Here is a 22,981-nt window from a genome sequence, read left to right as displayed (position 1 = left end):
ACGGTTTACAGAAAGGAGCCCGACGTGTCCTCTCTGTGTTGCCACGTCTCATTAAGGGGTCATTCTGTACATACTACCCCTCTAAGTTTCCATCTGAATAGCTCAATTCAACTTAAGAGATGGAAGCCTGAGAATTCAAATGTTTCAGTAGAAGACAAAAAATAAAGAGACCTCCACTTTTCAACTGGCTCTTGGGTAAGTAAATATATCATCCATCTTTTTATAGTGTTACGGTGGTCAGCCTAGCTGCCTTTCTTTCATGTGCCACAGTGAAATATTCAAGGAAGTGGTGTTGATGTTTTAAGAGAGAATGAAAGCATTTGGGGACATTCTCTAGGTCCACAGATTTCAGTATTTCTCAGCAAAAGATAAATCTAAAACAGAGTGAAGTGCAAGCATAGTGCTTGTTTCAGTTACTTTAATTTACAAAGGGCTGGGTGGTGGTTCCAGGATTCTTCAGTAGGAAAAGCACCATCCTATCCACCACGGGAATTGGAAAGGGCATTCATGTCACATATTTGTCACCCTGAGACTCCAGCATCTTTCTAAAATGTAAGTTACTTCTTCAAGACTCAATAAATATTCATGCCCAGGTATCTGTTTGCACATGAACTACCTGCTACTTTTAATGCCTAGCACAGTATTTTTTCAAACAACAGATTATTATCCACTAATGAGTCATGAAATCAATTAGGTGAATTATAATCAGGTGTTTTTTGTTTTTTGTTTTTTTTAGTGAACTACAATGCAATGTAATAGAAAATATCAGAATGCCTTAAACCATAGTGAGGGTGAATATTGCTTCATGAATTTTTTTTTTTCAGTTAAACATGTGTATATGTGTGCCTCAATGTAAAATGTATTTTGTACTGTGAGTTTCTGTCAAAACACTTGAAAGACATTAGCCTGGCATGTCGTAGTGAGTACACGTGCTGGAGAATTTTCATCCCAACAATCATTTCTTATCTGGGGAAATACCCAGCCACCCACCCACTTCCAGTTGTGTGGGTAAATACATGTGTCCCCATGTTCCTACATGACCCCACCTCCCTGATCCCTGCTGAGTGTTCCAGGAATGGACACGTGATCCATATTGATCTGATGAGTTCCCTATGATTTTTTTTAACTTGGCCTCCAGAGAACTTTTCAGTGACAGAAGCTATAAAATAAACTGCTGGTGGCCATGTTTCCAACTCTGTGGAAACATGGTCTGCCATGAGAAGGAATGAAACAAACATGCAGAAAGAGGCGAAAGAAGAACTCTGGCCACGTTCAGGCAACTGCAAGTCTATACTTTCCACAGTTTGGTGACCCAAGCCTTTCTTAGATTCTGTAAGTCAAGTCTCTGTTTTGTAAATTACTTTCATAGGTTTCTGACACTTTCAGTCAAATAGGGAGACATATAATGCCTATTCTCCTCAAGTCTTGGGGGCTGAAGTGATGAATTGAAAATTTAAATCCCAATGAATGATGACTTGGGTTCTTGCCCTAAAATCTATGGAACTCTCCCCACTCCACCATTTATCATCTAAGAGGGAAAATGCACAACTCATAAAAAGCTATAACTATAAAAAGGTTGTTACTGAAATTCAACTTTGGTCTTCACTACCAAAATGAAATAAAGAACACTTTGGGATAAACATGGTAAATGGAGGTTGGACCCTCAAAGTCTCTTGAGCAAAGTTCACATATGCACCATTTATAATATTTTGCCTCTTTCTTTGGCATGATTTGAAGCCTGCAGCATTACAGTAGAAAGGTACTGCACAGACCTCAGTCAATGGGATATCTGTTTATTTTTTAAAAGTTAATCCAGGGGCGCCTGGGTGGCTCAGTCGGTTAAGCGGCTGCCTTTGGCTCAGGTCATGATCCCAGAGTCCTGGGATCGAGCCCCACGTCGGGCTCCCTGCTCAGTGGAGAGCCTGCTTCTCCCTCTCCCTGCCTCTCTGCCTACTCGTGCTCTCTCTCTGTCAAATAAATAAATAAATAAAATCTTAAAAAAAAAAAAAGTTAATCCAAAATCATTCCATTGAGTTCTTTGGCCCTGGAGTCTAGAGGGAAGGCAAAATCGCCTGATTATACCCAAGTACTGCTGAGTGTGATTCAAGGACTTGGAGGCAGAAATGTGAGAGAATGAAGAGAGAGACTGGCTGAAGAGCAAAACCTGGAGCTGAGAGAGGTGAGTATGATCCAAGCCAAGAAACTGGGAAATTGAACACAGCTTTTAAATTAAAGAGAAACTTCTCTTCCTCTAAGAATATAACATAGCTTCCCCCTATATCTGCTTTACTGGAGGCTAGTTTGCCCTTAAAATTTATAATCCAACTGCCTTTGTGTGTACCTGAACATTTCATGCAGAATACTGCACAAACTGACCCATTTACACAATGCAGTTGGTTCAGCTTTGGAAATAGCTACTGAGAAAGACAAGTTTAATTCTGATGCAAGTAAGGTCTATAAAGGCATTCCATGAGTGTTTTTGTTGGCAAAGTAATCTCTTATATAATGGGACTTGTAATTATTCTGATCATTTTCTGCATTCCCTATCAATTCAGCTTAACTTGGAGATTGCCCAAATTATCAGAGGTTAAAAAAGGTTCTCCAGGTTCTCAGCTGAACAGCACTCATGGAGGGCTAGCAAGTGTGTGACATGCTCGCCATCAGCTTTTGAAAATGTATGCCAAGGAATTAAAAGTTATCAGCAGAGCTTTTATAACAAGGCACAATAATATATGATGTTCTCAGTCAAAACCTGTAGGGACAACACCTACAGAAAAATCTGGTGCCAACAATCTCATTTGCTTTTTTTTTTTTAAGATTTTTTATTTATTCATTTGAGAGAGAGAGAGAGCAAGTGAGAGCACGAGCAGGGGGGAGGGCCAGAGAGAGAGAAGCAGGCTCCCCACTGAGCAGGGAGCCCGAAGAGGGGCTAGATCCCAACACCCTGCGATCATGACCTATGCCAAAGGCAGATGCTTAACCGACTGAGCCAGCCAGGCACCCCTCGTTTGCTTTTAATTTACTTTTAATCTTTATACTTAGCTTCTCAGGGACGAGGAACATTTTTCTGCAATGTTCCAAAGTGATCACAATTGTCATTTTTTTCATACAGATAGAAGGTTATATAAAAAAGAGCTTCTTCATAAATGTTTCCAGAAGACTGACACCAAATCTGGGTTATCCATGAATTTATCTGTGACAGTCCTAGTCTTTTAAATGTTTGAACACTCAGCATGGGGTGCACCTTACCTGGGATGAAGCCTCCCCCACTACATCCCACACTCCTGTAGGTCTGGGTCCAGCACAGGGCAGATACTCAGGAATGTCTGCTGGAAGCTCAAATCAAATTAGCTCCTAGGATGGGAACTGTAGCCTCTGCTTAGGGAAGAGTTTATTTATTTATTTATTTATGAAAAATGGAGGGGAGGAGAGGCAGAGGGAGAGGGAGAGAGAGAATCTCAAGCAGACTCCCCACTGAGCACAGAGCCCGACGTGGGGCTCGATCTCACAACCTTGAGATCCTGAGCTGAGCTGAAATCAAGAGTCAGATGCTTAACTGACTGAGTCACCCAGGCGCCCCAGGGAGGTGTACGTTTTAAAAGAAAGAGCACACTCATCTGCATCTGGGGAATGAGCCCTAAGACTAGTCTCTGCAATTAACTGAAGTTTCACTCTCCTTATGGAAATGCTTTACTCTAGATTTTTTAAAAAGTATATTAAAACTGAACAGTCCCTAAGGTTCATTCTGCACTACCATTCTAAGTAAGAAATAACAAGACTCCTCTTTTTTTATTGGAGTATTAACTTCAAAGTCAATCAAGAAGTTCCCCTTTGATGGTCTATGTGCTCTTACTCTGAGCAACATGAACTTGGTTACTAATCTGGATTTGCTGACTGTGGTTTTCTGTGTAGCTACGAGAGTGAGAGATGGGGAAGACCATGGAGCTGGGTGTTATCAAAAGTGCTTGGTTCTGGCTTGGTGAAGGGAATACTGGAGCAAGAGGTCAAAGGAGAGAGATTCCAGTCTCAGCTCTACTGCTTGAGCTCCTAGGTGCCTTGAACAAGCCATAAACGTTGAGGGAGAAGTCCGCTCCTCATTTAGAAGGGGGAAGAGCACTAGCTCACAAGGTGGCTGGGGGTGTGGAATAGGACCATGCCCCTGAGAGGGCTTCCAAACTACGACGCACCATCTACCTGGTCTCATTACTTGTAACAAATCTGCCCAAATCCTGTTTTTCAACAAACTCTGCAATGTCAAAATAAGAAAGCTAATGCTTTTATGAAGGGTTAAAATGAAACTTCTCCTTTGTTCTCTGCTCATATCAGATCCCCCGTGGAACAGACAGCAAGATCACGACTTAGGAGTTACAATCTAAGCCCAACCTGGCTCTCCCGTGGCTCCACCACCGACTTCACTTGTCTAACATCTGTCCCCTGCCCTTCCTACTCCTTGTTTACCATTACAAACAGCTTCTTGCAGGGATGAGAAACTCCGCTGCTGTTAAATGGTAAACTGAGACACTTGAAGCATAGCTGTCTGAACCTCCAGCCGGGCTGGGCAGACCCCCCGCGGCCGTTCCTGTAAGCCGTGGGTGCGGGCTTCCCCAGGCAGGGGTGGGGAAGCCCGCGCCAGTGCCACACTGCATGGGCCGCTCACTGCAAAGGCGGCAGCACGCGCAGCAGACCCAGACGTCCCGACGTCACTGCACAGCAGAAGTGAGTGGCTCCGGCTGGAAGCTGGTACGGACTCCTCATTCTTGGTTGGTGAAACGGGAGTCACTTGGGTTCTTTGTAAAAGCAGATTTTATGTACTTCCTCTCTATTCCTTCAGCCTGCTGGCATTTTAAAAGCTGGCACTATCATCTTTTAAAGGCAAGACTCTTTTTTTCCCCATTTGACGAGATAAAACACAAAATCAACAGCTCTTTTGGTTCATTTTAAGTTATACAATAAAATACATTTCCTTCACCCCAAATGCACTTTTTCCCCGCCTTGGGTATATTTTGGTCAGCTACTGTATAGATGTTAGCTTCCTGAGGTTGCCAACACAATTAACTTCTGATTCTCACAGCTTCACTTAAAATTCATTTTTGAGTGCCTACGGTGTTCCAAAGTGCAGTGTTAGATAGCAGCTTTTTAAAAAACTGCATTTGCCTTTTTAATACACAGAGTTTTAGCCATTTTTCTCTCAGGGCTAAGCTAAAATTGACATCAATTTGTATTCTCTAAACCTACACCTCAGAATCAGGGGAGCTGGCTCAAGTTGGGGCAGTTCGCAGAGAAGTTAAAGTACAAGTAATTTCTTGTGGATAGTCTACACATATTTAAACACCCTCCCTCGCTTTTCTTAATGTCACACTGAAAAACCAACTCAGAGTCACGAACAGAAAACCAAGGGTTATCTACGAACCTAAAGTATTCCCAGGCCATATATGCAACTATAAATCATGGAAGGTAAAATTCTTCTTCTTCGCTTTTTGCAACTGCCTGAAAATACACTAAAAGTGGACATGTGAGAAAGACAACTATTTTACATACCACATAAATAACATTTTTACCAGTGGCTCGACTCTCCTCTCCTTCCCAATAAAAATCTGACTTCTGATTAATAGAACAGTTCTTTCATGTTGGTTTTGTCTCTTCCAGTTAACATCACAAAAGAATTGTAATCATTCATTCTCTCAATTTTATGTCGCTTTCAGAGGCCAAATGAAAAACAGGATCATCTTGTTAATAAATCTTTCCAATTACACTGGGGAGTGTAGACTTACACTAGATTTTTCAAAAGGCTCTCTCTCTGAGGCAAGGGAGCAGGTTACCTTAGTGTCAAAGAGTCCCTAAATGCAGCAAGATTATATCTGATTTTAATGCACAGATGTCTTCACTGGAAAAAAAGAAAAACCTCATAAATCATCATCTCCACACATTTTAGAAGGGAGCGGAAGTAACAGAATACAACAGTTAACAATTACTAAAGAAGTTACTTAAAATAGTGGAAAGAGAGACAAAACCGTGCTTAGAAGGCCTGAATATCAGTCATTCCACCACTTGTTCACTTTTTAATTCTCTGGACTTTTCAGTTAGCTCATTTCTAAAACAGGAATAAGTCCAGCTCTCCTGCTCATCACACAGATTTCTTGTTAGGATTTTATGTGCAAATTCAAGGATAAATACTTTACAGACTGTTTTAAAGGGCTATCCAGTATTCCTGACATTAACAAATTTCCCTGCATTGCATTTACTCAAGTGTGGCTGAAGGTGACCGAAGCCAGTGACAGGCCTTCAACAGTCCTGCCAAAAGAGAATCTCTAAAGTGGGTCCACTATCACCGCTGCGTGGGGTGACGTCAGGCTGTTGTTTACAGGAGAAGAAAGGCTGCCAATTTCCACTGAGCAGAAGACCGCAGTGGCCAGCCTCCTTCAGCTGCTTATGAGCAAGAATGGACTCTTTATGTGTGGCATGTGTGTACATGCAACAGTTCATGTGGGGCCGGGGGAGGGCGGTCAGACACACCAAGACACGAAAATGGCTTTGTATATGTGCACCAGCACTCTGGGTCTTCTGTTTTCACTAAGACAACTAATCAGAATTGATCAAAATGCAACTTTCACTTTTGTCACTCTGAAGAAAAAAGAAATGCCCCTCCCAGAAACTTCATTGTTTGATTTTTTTTAAAAGTATTTTTAAAGCAGAACAGTCAATTCTTCTAGTTTTAACAGACTCCTCAAGTTCGACAAACAGTCACTAACAGAAAGAATTATGGAGGATATATTTCAAAGCAAAAAATATATTCAGATTGCAGTAACCAAGTTTTATAGAACGGAGTGGCTGGAGTTGCTTCCTCCTATAAGCTCAGGAAGTACTCACTCAAATATTAACATACACCAACTGAATCCACTTTGGGGAGATATTTTGTTAAGTCTATTACTATAAAGGGAAAAAAAAGTCTGGCTTATTAACATATGCCCATTCATGAAATTTCCTGGCAGAAAGCAACTTTATATTAAATCAAATTTAGAAGGGCAAAAGAAAATAGGGACTGCATTCATTATATTCTTTCTTCAACTATCCATCACCTTCTGGGATGGCAGTCAAATCAGGAATAATATGGCAACAGATCATGTTTATAACTGGCACTGAAACTTTACTTCAGACAATAAATCTAGTGTATATCTTAACATTTGAACACTGAAGAAGAGACGTGGGAAATATTTTGGTACCTGAAGATGTATTTTCTTTGGTCCTGCTGTAAGCATAGCTGTAAAGAAGAGAAACTACGGCTCAGTAACAAATGAAGTGGAGGACGAATTCTGAGTTCTATTTTTGGCTCTGCTGCCGATTAACGTAAAATGCTAGGTCAAATACCTAGCCAAGGTGAGCTTTAGTCTCAGTATCTGAGAAATGGGGATGATAATAGCAAAGATTCGTTTCCAATTTTTAGGAAAACATAAGAGAAAAGAAGTTAACTCGCGGAAGTCTTGTGTAACATTACAATACACTACAGGAACTAGAAAATAATAAAAACACGGTCTGGGAATCCAGCCTGATATTGGCCAACTCCTTTGAGAGTTGGGGAGGAAAACGTGCTAAACAAGTAGGAAGTGTTATTAGCACTTCTTTCATTTTATAGTTAGACATAACAGTAGCATTAAAAATATGGCACCAGCTCAACTTTTTCAGGGCCAGTTCCAGCAAGTAACATTGGCCACATCTTCCTAAACACACCAAGAAACCTGAAAGGCCATCCCTGGGCTCCTTCTTAACATGGAATGAGTAAGGAAAAAAAAAAAAGGATGCCAGAAAACCCTGTAGAAAAATAGAGAAGTAGGTTTAGATTATACTTGAAAATGGCTGTTACCGGCTTCATTCCTTCAAGTGGTGAAGAATACTTGAACACACAAGTCAATGATGATGCAAAACAATGATAAAATGGTGGCACACAGGGGAACATTAATGGTCTGACAGTCACAGATGTTTTACAATTACAAGTATTTTATTGGCTGAACAGAGCAGTGATTACAGCAGAGCTTCAAACATCCTGAACCAGGACAAAGTTCATGAACTTTATTTTTAAAAGAAATAAAACTGCATATAAAGTAATGAAGTCCACTGATAAGGCAACCAGCAAGAGGAATAGTAAGAGAAACCAAATTGATAGTCATCCTCATACTTAATGTTTTCCCCTATCCAACCAACTTAAAACTCTAAAATCAACTATTTGGGATTTATTTTTGTTGTCTGGCCATCAAATTGACAGGATCACCATAAAGCACACTGAGAAAATGAGGGCATAAGAAGAGTAGACAGTTATAACTGAGTTTCTACTTGACACGTCGTGCTCTCACTGCTACAGTCCAGTATACCAAAACATCATCCGCTGCGTGGCACACTAGTTAGAAAAGTCATAACAGACATGCTTGCTGTGCATCTGCTTCATAAACTGCCTCATTGGGAGTACGAAGAGTTCCAAGGACTCAATACACTAATGCTCACAGGTGACTACTGAATCATTTCAACTTCGAAGACACACCTAATAGAAGAAAACTCAGTTCCATCTCAGGAACTGACGGAAGAGGACAGAACTTCTCTTTGCCAAGAATTTCTCGCTAGTCATAAACATGTCTCTTTTCTTCTCGTCACAGTGAGTTTGTACTAATACCTGCATCCAATATTCAAAAGTTAAAGAATAAGTATTCCAAAGCACATTTCATTTTATATTCCTCAGGTAAGAAGCAGGGATACTGCTAGCTGGAACGTCAACCACTTGGACCAAAAACCAAATGGAAAGCTTTCAAAAAGAGTAATTCTCACACCAACTATGCCTAGAAGTGTACGAATGCCTAATAGAAGATGAAGCAGGGGCGCCTGGATGGCTCAGTCGTTAAGCGTCTGCCTTCGGCTCAAGTCATGATCCCAGGGTCCTGGGATCGAGCCCCGCATCAGGCTCCCCGCTCTGCAGGAAGCCTGCTTTTCCCTTTCCCATCTCCTCCCCACCCCGGCTTGTGTTCCCTCTCTCGCTCTCTCTCTGTCAAAATAAATAAATAAAATCTTCAAAAAAAAAAAAAAAAAAAAGAAGATGAAGCAGAATAAGCAAGCAAAAGGCTTCCACTTTATTTTAGGAAATGGCAAATCCATTTCTTAAAAAAACACCTTCTTACTCATCAATTATTCAAAAATAAAAGTCACAGTTTCTGCAAAGGAAGTGAAACCTAGGTCACCAGAACAGCTGCCAGAGGCTGTAAGAAATGATGAGTAGATCACACAGACGAACAAAAAGCAGTGGCAACGAGCACTTCTCCTCCATCACCCCCAACATTGATTCTTTGTCTATCTCCCTGTCTTGTCATCACATGAGAGCAAAACATTAAAAAAAAAAAAAAAAAAGAGTGGTCAAATGCCTTTATGTCTCTACTGATGATCCTAAATTAGCCCAAATAGAAAATGCTTCAGTCGTCATGATACTGCTCTTACGGTGCATAAGTACTGCAAAGAACAAAACCAAAAATTCATGACCCATGTCCGTGTAGCACACTCACCACTTGGTAGTCACTATGTTAGCGATAACATGTGACAGGAGCCGCTGTGTAACTTGACCATGCCGAGAAGACAGGATCGTCCCTGTACTACCAGGTTTTCATGCTCAGTTGGGAGAAAGACGGGCTGCACCACCAGCAGAGTCCATGACTTGGTTCACAATAAATCTAAATGTATGGCTAATTACAGACAAATTTTCTGACAATCAAGTTTTTCAAACATAACACAATTCCAATACTCTCAAATGACCCTTTGCTTTTGTCCAGCTACAATTTTTTTAAAAATCACTTCTCAAACTCAAGTTGACCATACGTATCCCCAAATACTTCACGACTCAGTCACATAGCATATAGTTAAAGATGTATAAATTGAATGGCACAATGCTCAATATAGCAAAATGGACTCATAGCCCTAAAATTTTCCATGGCACTGGGTCTTCCAGAAATAATAACAAAAATTATTCTCCAAGTATAATCTCTTTTCCAAATAATTTTTAAAAGCCACTGTAAATATATTATTCTTAGCTGGTCAAAAATTTTTCATTGATCATGCTGTGATTTTCAGTCAAAATAAGAACTCCATATGTAAAGTGAAAACAATAAATGATTTGGGACAAAAGCAGTGTGCCCTCAGAATCTATTCCATACAACTTTAGACCCCACACATAAGAAGCTCCAAGCAGAATACAGAAATGATAGAATCAAGAAAGAAACAAAGAAAGCTCTGGCAATTACTCTATCATTAAAGTCCTGAGTAAAAGAAGCAATTAATGCACTGCTCTCCAACCCACTATCACTTAGATTTGTGTTCCATTCTCTCAAGAAGCACAGTTGAAACATTTCTCAGTAGGGAGTTATAAAAGTTGAGTCAATCCCAACTGCTTAGCCTTGATTGTTTTTTACGTGCCTGATTGTCTGAAGACAGGAATACATGCCGATCTAACTACTAATCCCGGCAATTAGTATGGCCAACTGTATAGCTATGAACAAATGTTTCCTACATATGATTCCTCACATCATGGCAAAGCCAGCCTTACTCTAGTTAGGAAATTAAATTTTAGTTTCAGCTTTTGGATCTCGATCTTTGCTTTCTTTTCATTTCTTTTTTTTTTTTTTTTTTTAACACTGGGTAGTGGAAATAAAAATAAAATCTGGTATTAGATGGGAAACAACAGCCATTTCACTTTTTATTTTAGCCTCTGAGCTACTGGTAGCAAACCTTAACTAAACAGTAAAAGCATTTGTTACACAGCAAAGGGAATCCTGTCCAAAAGGCTTTCCGGCAAGGTACTAAAATTAAAAATCTGCCCAAACAAAACCAAGTTTCATAAGTTATAATCACATGTCACCCTTTTTTTTAAAGAAACCAATAGCAGATTGAGGAAATGCAATAGAAATTTCAAACTTTTTTTTCCAAAACTCTAGCACTTTTAACTAAAGTTATAGCCACAGCATCCCTTATCTGGCTTCTTTAATAAAATGATAATTTATTTCAGAGTTCTGCTTTGATTGTGCTGCTTCATAATTAAACATTTATAGAACCTTCATTTGAGATATATAAAAAGCATCAACACACACTTAAATAGTTCCTTTAAAAAATATCCCTCTGGGGGTGCCTGGGTGGCATAGTCAGTTGGGCGTCTGACTCTTGGTTTTCACTGAGGTCGTGTTCTAGGGTCATGGGATTGAGCCCCGCTTTGGGCATGCACTCAGCACTGAGTCTGCTTGGAGTTCTCTCTCCCTCTCCCTCTGCCCCTCCCACCTTCACACATGTGCTCTCCCTCTCTCTCTGAAATAAATATATCAATCAATCAATCAATCAATCAAAATAAAAAATATCCCTCTGGCTGAAATGATTCATGCCAGCAGAAGGTTTGAATTATGGATGGAACCACTCAAAATATGACCATTTTCAGTATTCACAGAGCCGACTAGATCAATAGATGCTTCATCAACAAAATTAAAGACAAAGTAAAAAAACTGTAACGGAAAAAAGATGAGCCAAGGTTCAGCATCTTCCAAGTCAGGAGAGACACTGGACTTGTCACCATTCTTCAATTTTCTCGCCATGGAGGTCAGCAGGAATTCAATATTTTATTTGAGGGGTTAAGAAGGAGCAATAACTTCCCTTTAAGAGTGATCCCATCGTTTAGGAAGAAAATTTAAAAACAAGATGGTGATCTTCCCGCATGATTGGGTTATAATAATTTTGCAGAACTTCACAGGTGTTTCAGAAGTGCTTTAGAAATTCCATAGGGAGAAAAATATGACAATCCTTCTCTACATATTTTGAAAAGAGCATGCCTGAACAAAGACCCTCCAGTGTTCACACATATTGGAAAACACCATTTTGGAAGATGACTTTCTCACAGTGGGTGAAAGAAGGTTCAAGACCAAACAATAAAAAAATTTAAAAAATTAAAAAAAGATTTGCTGGTAAACAAGACACAATTCTTTTTAGGAAGTAGGTTCTGAAGAAGTCAGAGTTGCTAAACTACGATGATAAGCCTAGATTTGCCCAAAGTATCAAAGATCTGGTCTATCCTGGACAAATAAGATACTGTATTTCAAATATAGCATTTTATTTTGCTGACTTTTTCAGAGGTCATGGTGCATTTATTTTAATAAAAGGGGAAAATCTATCTCAACCGTGTTGTTTTTACAGATAGTGACATTAAAGAGATTTTTGCTCACATTTGATCCGGATCTTGATAAATACATACCCACCGTTGACAGTTTCCCTTCCCTGGCTCTGCAATAATATAAAGTGAAGTTGAAATATATAAGGAAAAATAAGATGGGTCAAAATAGGTTAATGGAGGGTATCTGACCAATCTGCAAAGTTCACATAAAATGTTTTGCCTTACATACTGAGGTGAGAGGACACACAAGGGACCAGTTAAGGGAGAGTCACTTATTATGTGCTTACTAGTATGTAGTGTGGCAATGTCAAAAGAAGACAGAATTTTTTATAAGATGAACAGGAGAGAAATAAAATAGGAATTAGCATTATTAAACATCAGCTTTGTGATTGTTGCTTTACTTATTTTTAGACATCATTGTTCTTATTTTACAGCAAAGAAAACTGAGGCTTGGAGGGGTAATGAACATTGTTAGTGGTATACCCCACGTCCGTTCCTCCCTTCTTCTCCCTAAGAAAACCCTAATCCAAGTCACTGGTCCAGAAGTGGGTAGAGATGTCCATACAGAAAGACAGACAGTCCACACCTGTGCGGAGGTTTCTGACTTCATCTGAATCCCATAACATATGGATGTGAACCAGCTTGAGGAAGGAGCCCAAAATAAAGTTGGAGCTGGTAAGGAGTCTGGCACAGCAGGAAGATGCTAAGAACCTAAACTACAGAACTGACCAACCACGGAGGCTGTCCTACCTCTGGATTTCTTATGAAATAATAAATCTCCTGATCACTCCAGTGAGCCTGAAGGTAGTTTCTGACAGTGTCCTAACTGATACAAGAATTTTATTTCTCCAAGGTCACCTGCAGTAAATGGCAGAGCAAGTGTTTGGACCAACATCATTCTGGCTTGAGACTGGGCTTTTTCCACTAAACCACACCGTGGCATGAACTCTGGTAAGTGTTTTTTCTCATGACATGATCATGCGATGTGAGAGCTAGGAAGGATCTTACCTCACCATACATTAGGAAAATGCATTTACCTCATCAAAAGGTTTTAAGCAAACACAGAGGAGAAACATATCACTAGCAAGAATTCCCAGAATTTCACATTCTGAAGAACTTCTCATTTCATATGCATTTAATTTTTAGTAGAATATGAATTCATATGCCTTTAATAAGTGGAACTGAGCTCTTAAAGAGCATTATAAGTTATTATTAATTTTCTTAGGTGTGATAATGGTATTGTGTATGTAGGAGAATGTCTTTATTCCCAGAAGATGTATACTGAAGCATTTAATGGTAAAGAGTCATGATGTCTGAAACTTATTTTCACATGGTACAATAAAGTATGTATGTAGAGAAAAAAAGGAAGAGTGAGCCATAAGGCAAACACAGCAAAAGGTTAATAATTACTGAGTCTAGGTAGAGAGAATATGGGTGTTTGTTGACTTATTCTTCCAAGTTCTCTACATGTTTGAAAGTTTTGCAGTAGAAAGTTTGAGTGTGGGGGAAGATGGTGTGGGAAATAGTGTGGATGTACACTGGAATAATCTGGGGACTTAAAAAAAAATACTTAAATGAGGGCCTCACCCCGGGGTTGTGGCTTGGGCACGGGCAATCCTAATGTGTATCATTGGTATGGTAGAAAGAGCCTGAACTTTGAAGTCACAACTCGGATAGTCCCAATCCTGTTAAGACAACTCTGAAAATTTTTCTAGACTATTTTTTATTCATGAAAAATCATCAGTGTTTTAAACTTAAGCATTAATCCAACAATAAAGAAATTTCCCTGAAACATACATTGGGTGACATAAGGAATATTCAATTAATAGTAAACCATCACTAACCCTTCCGTGCTGTGCTCAAGACCATGGGGCATGAAGAGTGGAGCAGACTTAGTTCTTCCTAAACAAATCTACTCATACAGTAGTCTATGGTTTCACATGCCAAAATTCAGTTTATAAAAATGAAAAAAAAAAGGGAACAATATTTAAGAGGAAGCATTAAGCTATTTAACCTCTTTTAAGAAAAAGGTCTTACCAAAATCATGTTCTTTACTCCAGGCCAAAGATGAGTCATAATCTGTTAAACTGTAAGGAAAGGAGGACTTCTTGAAAAATACACAACTCCAATTCTCTAAGTTCAAATGTGTGCAATTTACTTAAAGATACTCCAGTGAGTCTTACATATGGAAAAAAGCTCTCTAAGGTCCCATATCTAAATTTCAGCTGGCGCATAGGCCTCCTTAGTTCTATTTGTCTTTCTTAAAATATATGTGTCTGGGGTATGGGATAGAGGTGAATAAATGGTAGATAAAATAAAAGGAGAAATAAACAAATGACAAACTTTAAAAATATAATTCTTATAATAGGGATTTTATCTTGAAAATATACCTTATGACTTAAGTGGCTTTTAAAAAAGTTTTATTGATATACAATAAATGCACAGATTTAAAATGTGTAATCTGGTAAGTTGTGACATATGTATATACCCCTGAAACCATTATAGCAATCAAGATAATGAACATAACTATCCTAGGCAGCCTTTTCAATCAAAGAGATGTGTGATGGTTCTTGCCCAGATATAGTTTTCAGGAAAAGAAATTTTTTTTTCCTTTAAAGATTTTATTTATTTTTATTTGTCAGAGAGAGAGAGCACAAGCAGGGGGAGTGGCAGGCAGAGGGAGAAGTAGGCTCCCTGCTCAGCCTATGTGGGGCTTGATCCCAGGACCCTGGGATCATGACCTGAGCCGCAGGCAGATGCTTAACCAACTGAGCCACCCAGGTGTCCCCAGGAAAAGAAATTCTTGATAGAAATTGTTATTTAAAATAACAACAACAATAACAACAATAAAGAAATCTATACACAAGTGTCCAAATACTTTCATCAACAGATAAAATATACATTGATGTTTTGGATTTTTTTCCCTCTAATTTAATCTAAGAGACAAGCATTTGATGTATTATTCTATCTTAGATTTAGGTCCAAATAAACAAACAAGTGTACTCTAAAAACAAAGAAATTCTTAATATTTTCAAATACCCAGGGAAATGAAAACAAAAGCCATAGGCACACAGCATTATGTTTGAGAATTTAAATACACACATGTATCAAGAATTTTGGCTAATTCTGAAGCAAAACAATTTAGAAAGATTACATCTACATATTATAGCAATACATACAGACTTCCTAAATTTGGCATATTAGGCCCAGAGCATGCCTATGTCACAGGTAGGGCTGCTCCAGGCAAAACTAAGGAAGAAAGTGTATCTCCAGTAACCGACAAAAGCCTCAGTCTACCCTTCTTTCCTCCCTTCTCAGTGTTGCTTCCGCTTTTCAGGAAACTCCCCTTGTTTACAGGGCCCTCATTAATATATCAGTCTTCCTAAAACTATGGAAGAATTTGTGGCCCCAAGAACCTAAACCATATCCACGGTATCTATATATATTCCATTCTCAGGCACAGTTTCTGCTTCCCACAGGCATTGCTAGTGAATCAAAGAAATGGCCAGGATGTGGGCTTCGTTCCCTCTCCTTTCCCTTCCTTGCGGAGCAGTTGCAGTAGCTAGAAAGGGGACTGCACTACCCTTAGGGGCCTAAGGCACAAAGAAAGCCTGCTAATCATCTTTGCCCCAACTGAACAGGAAAGATGGGAGTCCCATGAAGGCCAGCCAGGGCCTCCAGAAGGCAAGTCCATTGGACCTAGGACTCAGCTTACTATTGCGGCCCACAGGAGACTTCCCACCAACCTACATCCCATATTGCCTAATACCAGAGAGTTAATGTTCACGTGGGGATCTTTTGTCTCCCCAAATGGACTGTGAACACCATTATGAACAGGTGCCATGTCTTATTAGTCTCTGATAACCCCAAGCACTTGGGACATGTATCAAATATTTACAAATAAAAATTTAAAAATAATTATATGATATATCATATTAATGCTATTTGTACTGCAAAAACACTTAGATATATCTAATGTCTGGGGTGGAAATGTATACTAAGGGTTTTATTTGTTTCTTTAAGAAATTACATGGTTTTGACAATCAGGGAAACAAAAAATTAGTTCTTTATGTACACTAGACAGAGCAAACTTAAGATTTTCTTGTTAATTGTGCAATATAGCTGAGATGACTACATTTCCATTGCGCAATTTTCAGCGTTACACATTTTTTTCAGGCTCTGTCACAAAGAAAACAAAGCAAAGGGAGAAAACAACTTTAAAAGTGTAAAGAAGAGGTGCCTGGGTGGCTCAGTCAGTTAACCATCTGCCTTCGGCTCAGGTCATGATCTTGGGGTCCTGGGATCAAGCCCTGCATAGGGCTCCCTGCTCAGCAGGGAATCTGCTTCTCCCTCTCCCTCTGCCTTCTGCCCTCCGCCCCCTGCTTATGTGGGCCCTCTCTCTCTCTCTCTCTCTCTCTCTCTCAAATAAATAAATAAATAAATCTTTAAAATAAATAAATAAATAAAAATGTAAAGAAAACCAAGGAGAAATTTCAAACCCTAACCACTGGTAGGTTTCCCAGGGTTCATAAATGAGGATGATTTCAGGATTTCTAGTGGAAACATCCAGCAACATTATAGGTGTTTAATATTTCAACTCAAACTCAAATGATAATTGTCCATTCAAATGGAGTTTTGTTTCAGGAGTTAGGATTCCTTTTATACCAAGTCGAAGGACATAAAATCCATATGAAGAAATCTTACTTTTTTTTCAGAATATTACACAATGTTTAGTTATGACTACTCCATATAGTAAATAACAAGCTCTACACACACCACAATGGTTTGGAATTTAATTTCTACAAGGACAGGAATATTTGTCTCTTTCTGCTGTTATATATGTGCCTAGTAAGGATAGCTGATACGCAGTAAGCATTCAGTAAATATCTGTTGAATGAACAGAATAAATGAATGAATGGAAACCAGGAATGGGATATAGGTGTGCAAAAAAAAAAAAAAAATCAAATTTTTAATGAGGCATAGGTTTCACAAAGTACAATTTCTGGAAAAATCTCTTATTTAATCAACTCTAAAATGCAGTTTATCTAACCTTATATTTGAATTGTTTAAATTAAAAAGTAACAATGAACTGTTTGTTATCTAAATCAAAAGGAGTCATTTTGTTTAATCAAATTGAAAGGTTTTCTGCTACTGATGTCTGAATAATGTCAGATATTTAGGGAAACTGTTAAACATTCTCTCCAAATCAATGGATTTAGGTCCTTAGGAAACTTTCTACTCAAAGGATTTTTATGTAAATCTTTTTTGTTTAAAAATCCATATTCATTTTCATACCCTTTGATTTTCTGGGTGAAAAGAACCCTTAAAATCAAAACAAAAGTTAACTCAAAGGGATACATTTCATTTGAGTTGAAGCCATGGAAGACAATAAAGCTGATGGTTACTTCACCAGGAACCATTAATCATTCAACAATGGTGAACCCTGGAAAACCTCACAGTGGACATGGTCTGATGTTCTGTCTGGTTTTAAGGAGTTAACAACAAAACAAAACAAAGGAGCTGCTCTTCCCGTTAATGTGATGTTCTCAGGCCAGCCACCCCCAACATGGTCAGGTGGCGATGGTCATTGCTGAGACAGCTCCAGAGCTCACCAGCGCCCCGGACGCCGAGCAAAAGGAGGACAACAAGGCTGGGATGTTTGAGATGTTTCAAGGTAATGTGGACAGAAAAAGATGCTGTGGGTATCCCCCAATAAAAGAGATTAACAGAAAAAGCAGTAAATAATAAATATGTCACAGTTTTCCCTTTTCACCACCTCACGTAAGCTAAAACTTGGTTGTAGGTTTACAAAATAGCTCCTGAAGTCTTGTGTAGATAAGATGATCAGGGAACTCATCTGCTGAGATAAGGCAGAGCAAATTTTCTATACAGAAAATTTTATATTTTGCCTCAGTCTCATAAAAGCAGACTGAACTAAATGAAAACCCCTACTCCATACCTTATACAGAGGCAAAGGCAAAAGAGAGCTAAAGAAAAAACCTGCTGTGATTGAGGAAAAAGAAACCAATGCAAAAAGAAGATGGGAGCAAATAAGAAAGATGCTGCATTAAAAGAAAGACAAACTCGTAGAAACTCTAAGAAAATTGAAAACAATGGCAGGACAAAGGGAAGAGGGTAGTGAAAAACAGATCAAATTTAAGTAAAGAATGGACTGTTTTGATCATTTTATTTAATACGTTAAAAGTAAACATTCAGCACTATATAGAGTTATACATACCACCACACAAAATTATAAACATCAATGTAGACATCAAGTTCAAAAGTGGAGAAGAAAGCTAATCGTTCCAAGTTTCTATCAGTTGGAAACTGAACAATAAGGACAAAAGGACAATATATTTTTAAAAGTTGCTTTCTGTTTAGCAACCTTGCATCTGAGGATCATTGTTCCCTATACTTAATATTAAATGGAATAAATATTATTTCTCATATGTGCCACTTGTCTTAATAGGTCTTACTCTGAGTACACTAGAATTTCATTTCCACTTAAAAAAAGTGAGTAACATCATGAGGTTGTGACCACTCTTCTCTAATAACCAGGGAGAGGAAAAGCTAAATTCAAAAAAACTTACATAATGTGCTAACTCTGGGCTTTTGACTTTTAAAGATGGCTAACTCATTTTTAGGGACAAAAGAAAAAAAAAAAACTAGTTGCTTAACACACAGCCTTTCTACACGTGTCTTTACTCACCTTCCCAAATAAAAGATTAGCTGGAATAAATTAAATCCTCCAAGCCACTATACATATTCTGAAATGTGCACATTTCACATTTGAGGTACAAAATAAATGAGCATAAGGAGAGGTCCTACAGCCAAGTAATCCTTTTGAAATTTGAAAGTAAATAATGTGATTAATTTTTCTCTTTGAATATAACTTCTAATGGAATCTGATATATCTGAACATTTTTTTTCCTGCAATGCATGAGCAGGTTTTACAAGCTTTAACTTAATAAAATGATTTATCTCGTCGATACATACTTTGTTCTTCAACATCAACATCTGCTATAACTCAGGATACACCAAAACTCAGTGTTAACATTGAAATCCCATTCAATTAAACCAAAGTTCCTTGTCTCTTTAAAAGGTACCTTACATATTCTTGTGAACACACCAGTAAGAAGTCTCTTCAAATACAAAGTTAAAAGGAAAAATGCCCTTCAGACAAAAGATCTAAAAGGTTACAATTTTTAATAATGATAAATAAACATCCATTTCTAAATGCTAATGTTTATTTTGTATTTGCTTGCATTTTGTCCTTCTCCAATGCTTTTAAAAAGCACTTACAACCCCTACAAAGTCCTCTCAGAGTGAGGGCAGAGTAACTGCCTTCCCTCTTCCCATTGAAAGGATAAGAACATGGGGAGTAGTGGAAGTGAAGTGTACGGCTCAAGTCACGTGCCAATCAGTAGCACTGCTCAGTCTAGAACTCCATGGACCTCAATTCTAAGTTTGTCAATAGATCATGCATATATTATTTCCCCTCCTTTTGATCACTAGCAGAGTATACAATTATCCATTTTCTTAATGTTAGAAGACAAGGATAGAAATCACAAGTCCTAAAAGTTATTTCCATCCCTCTCTCCTCTTCTTTCCACACAGTTCTTCATCAGAAACATTGCTTTTTTAAAAGTTGGAGACATCATATACATCTGTAAAATGCTAATAAATACTCCAATGCCTTCACAAAAATGTCAAGGGAAAGAGATATGAGCTACAGAAACAATGTCATGATAAAATGTGTCAAGCGAAAAATAAGCAACTTCCCATCTCACAGACCAGACACTTAAGTGTAGTTTCTGAGTCCATAAGTCAATGTTTTTAAGTTTCATTTGAGATAGGCTGCTTTAAAAGTACATGGGGGAAAAAAGGGCAAGTTTACTAAATTGATTGTTTTAGCCAATAAAAATGCAATATATTCAGCTAAATGGGGTAACTGATGATTTAGTTAAAGAAAGGATTATGTATACAGAGTTATCCACGGTGTAGTAGATAGTTCACATATTTGAAAAGTTTTAAACAATGTTATGAAACACTGTACACTCCTGAGTAGATCAGTATTCAGGTTTCTTTGCTGAGGGTATCTCTTTCATGAAAGCCATTTCTTGCATTTTATAATTTCAGAGGGCACAGTAATTAAACTGCATTTTATTGACAAGTAAAACAGAATGATTCTAGAAATGAAGCAGCTGGTAGGCCCCATCAATTTTGCTTATTTAAAAAAATATATTCCCCAATTGTGCAATGCCTATTAAGTGCGCACTGAAGTTTAAAGTTTAAGGGTTTTACTTACTAATTGCATATACCTCCTTTATGATTCCTATTACACTATTTACTACAGCTATTTCAAAAGTTAATTATTTATTAAGACTGCTCAAGAAAAAAGAGTCTCACTCTTGAATGGAAAGAGAAGTAAGATTTGGTCCTTAAGGAAATGATGTTGCTTTATTTTCACAGTGTGAGTCCGATAAATTCTCTTTATTAATTCTGGCCCGGCTAGCTCAGTCGGTAGAGCATGAGACTCTTATTATTAATTCTGAAGCCAATAAGAACATCATATCATCATTTGGGACATTCAAAATAGAATCTGTATAGTTCATATTAATTGTAATAACATCCAACTTAGTGACAAAGTTTGGGAGACAGAAAGTCTTACAATAAAAAACGGACATGTCAGATGACAAAGATATTCAATATGCACTTTTCAGACTATTTCAAGTTTAATTTTCAAAATGAAAAGTATGTTCTTAATAAAACGTAAGTTATACTGTAATTCCCCTCACTTACTCTCTATTTACAAAAATAATAATTGAGAATGTAAAAATTCAATTCAATACTAATAATAGTATTCTCCACACTATCACTTATGTCATTCCACTACTCATAAACAACTTGAGAATAACAGTATTTAATTTATTATACAGCATCCATTAAGCTTCTTTATGTACCCAACACTCTGCTAGGCACCAGAGATTAAATCACAAATGAAACACTATTCTCACCCTCAAAAAACTTTCTGTTTAGTAGAGGAGAAAATCACGGTTAACAGCAAATGTGTGATAGGTACCATTATAATAGAGGTATATATAATCTGTTATGCAAATCTAAATGAAAGAGGGACTGACTCAACTCATCTAATAATTAAATTTCATAAAGATCCATATAAACTCCAGTTTAAAAGTATAAATCCAACAAAACATCATGCATAATGGTTAAGAATTCTGCTTATTTCATTGACGGCAATAAATCTTTATCATTACCAAAAATTTACTTCTAAAAAATATAGCCATCCATGTTTCAAGATATACAAGGAACAAAAGAGAATGAAATTTGAAAAGACATACCAAACACTAGTCAAGACCTTTGCATAAATTAACTCACTCTAACCTCACAATAACCGTATGAAGCAACTGCTGCTATTATTCCCATTTTACAGATGAGGAATCTTAAGTTAACTTGACCAAGGTCACAAAGATAACAAGAGGAAATTCTGGGACTTGAACCTAAAGAGCTTGGTTCTGAAGGCCACACTTATAATCACTACACCTCCCTGCAGATGGTGATGATGATGGGACAGCTAACACCCAATGCTCTGTGACATGCACTCTCTTATTTACCTTTATAGCAACCCTTTGAGGAAAAGTCATCCTTTCCATTTGTAGGAGAAAACCAGCACAGGCCAGGTTTGAAACTTGCCCAAGGTCAGACAGCCATCAAGGGTAGGCGGCAAGGTTCAAACTCAGGCAGCAGGGCTCCACTGTGCTAGAAGGCCTCTCAATGATTCAGTCTTAGACTCATGAAAAAGGCCATAGAAAATATTTATTAAACAATTCCAAAAGGCTTTGTATAAGTCTTCTAAACACTTTGAAAGGTTTTGGGGCTTATGACAAGCATTTCCTTACGATAGCTTTTACATCTGAGTCAACATTACTACTTTGGGTTCATCATAAACACATTTCTGCTCTTTAAAAAGAAATCTTTCTGTAGAAACTTGGCAGATTTCAGTACAGGAACAGTCTATTCTTTAAAATTAAATTTAGTAACAACTTATTCTGGTTAGTCTGAAAGAGAAGGAGAGAATGAACTACTAAGAGGCCTTTCCTGTACTTTAATATTTCAAAACATGTTTGGTTTGGCCTAATTTGAATCTTGTGGACAACGAGACCAGAACTTGATTCAAAAAGAGTATTTCTGAATTTTTAAATTTTTAAATAGGCTGAATTCTCACAAGTGACCTCAGAAGCCGATTCAGAGTAACTATTTCTCATAATTTTTACTTTTATCTCAAATTAAATATTAAAGATGCATAAGGCAAATATTAAAGATACATATATTCTCATAAAGCATATATGGGCAGCAGTCACCCACAACCAAGGAACAAAATTAAATTTTACAAAATTCTGTAGCATGACACTGCTTAAGAGCAATGAAGTATACCAAAAAATGGATATCAAAAGAAAAAAAAATCCATATTTATCCTTAACACATCCCACTGTGCCCTGGGACTGAGAAGTAAAAAATTCTGTGTGGTAATGCCTCGCTTGAATAGAGGTGAGATGAAGATGAAGTGTCAAGCTGGATTTCCATCTTACCTTGCTTTCCTCCAACAGGTTCAAAGACTTCATAGTCTTTAATACTGAATTCATATTTTTTTCAAAAGGAAACCCATAAAACTATTTTAAAATAAAAATACTAAGCCATGCCACTAGGCAACCTGTCTTCCCTTGCTCTATCCCCACACATTCAAATTAGAAATATCTTTTGCTTTGCCTTTATTAAATAAAAGTTTAA

General features: G+C 37.8%; 1 protein-coding gene across 1 annotated transcript in view; it reads right to left on the bottom strand.

Annotated features, from left to right (window-relative positions):
- Window positions 1-22,981, bottom strand: part of SERTAD2 (SERTA domain containing 2) — a 109,749-nt gene that overhangs the window by 85,810 nt on the left and 958 nt on the right. The gene's annotated exons all lie outside the window — the stretch shown is intronic.

Source organism: Mirounga leonina, unplaced genomic scaffold (genome assembly GCF_011800145.1).
Source record: "Mirounga leonina isolate KUSES-001 unplaced genomic scaffold, KU_Mleo_1.0 Mir_125, whole genome shotgun sequence".
Lineage (NCBI taxonomy): Eukaryota > Metazoa > Chordata > Mammalia > Carnivora > Phocidae > Mirounga > Mirounga leonina.
Note: the sequence above shows the minus strand (reverse complement) of the source record. Positions and strands in the feature narration are given on the sequence as shown.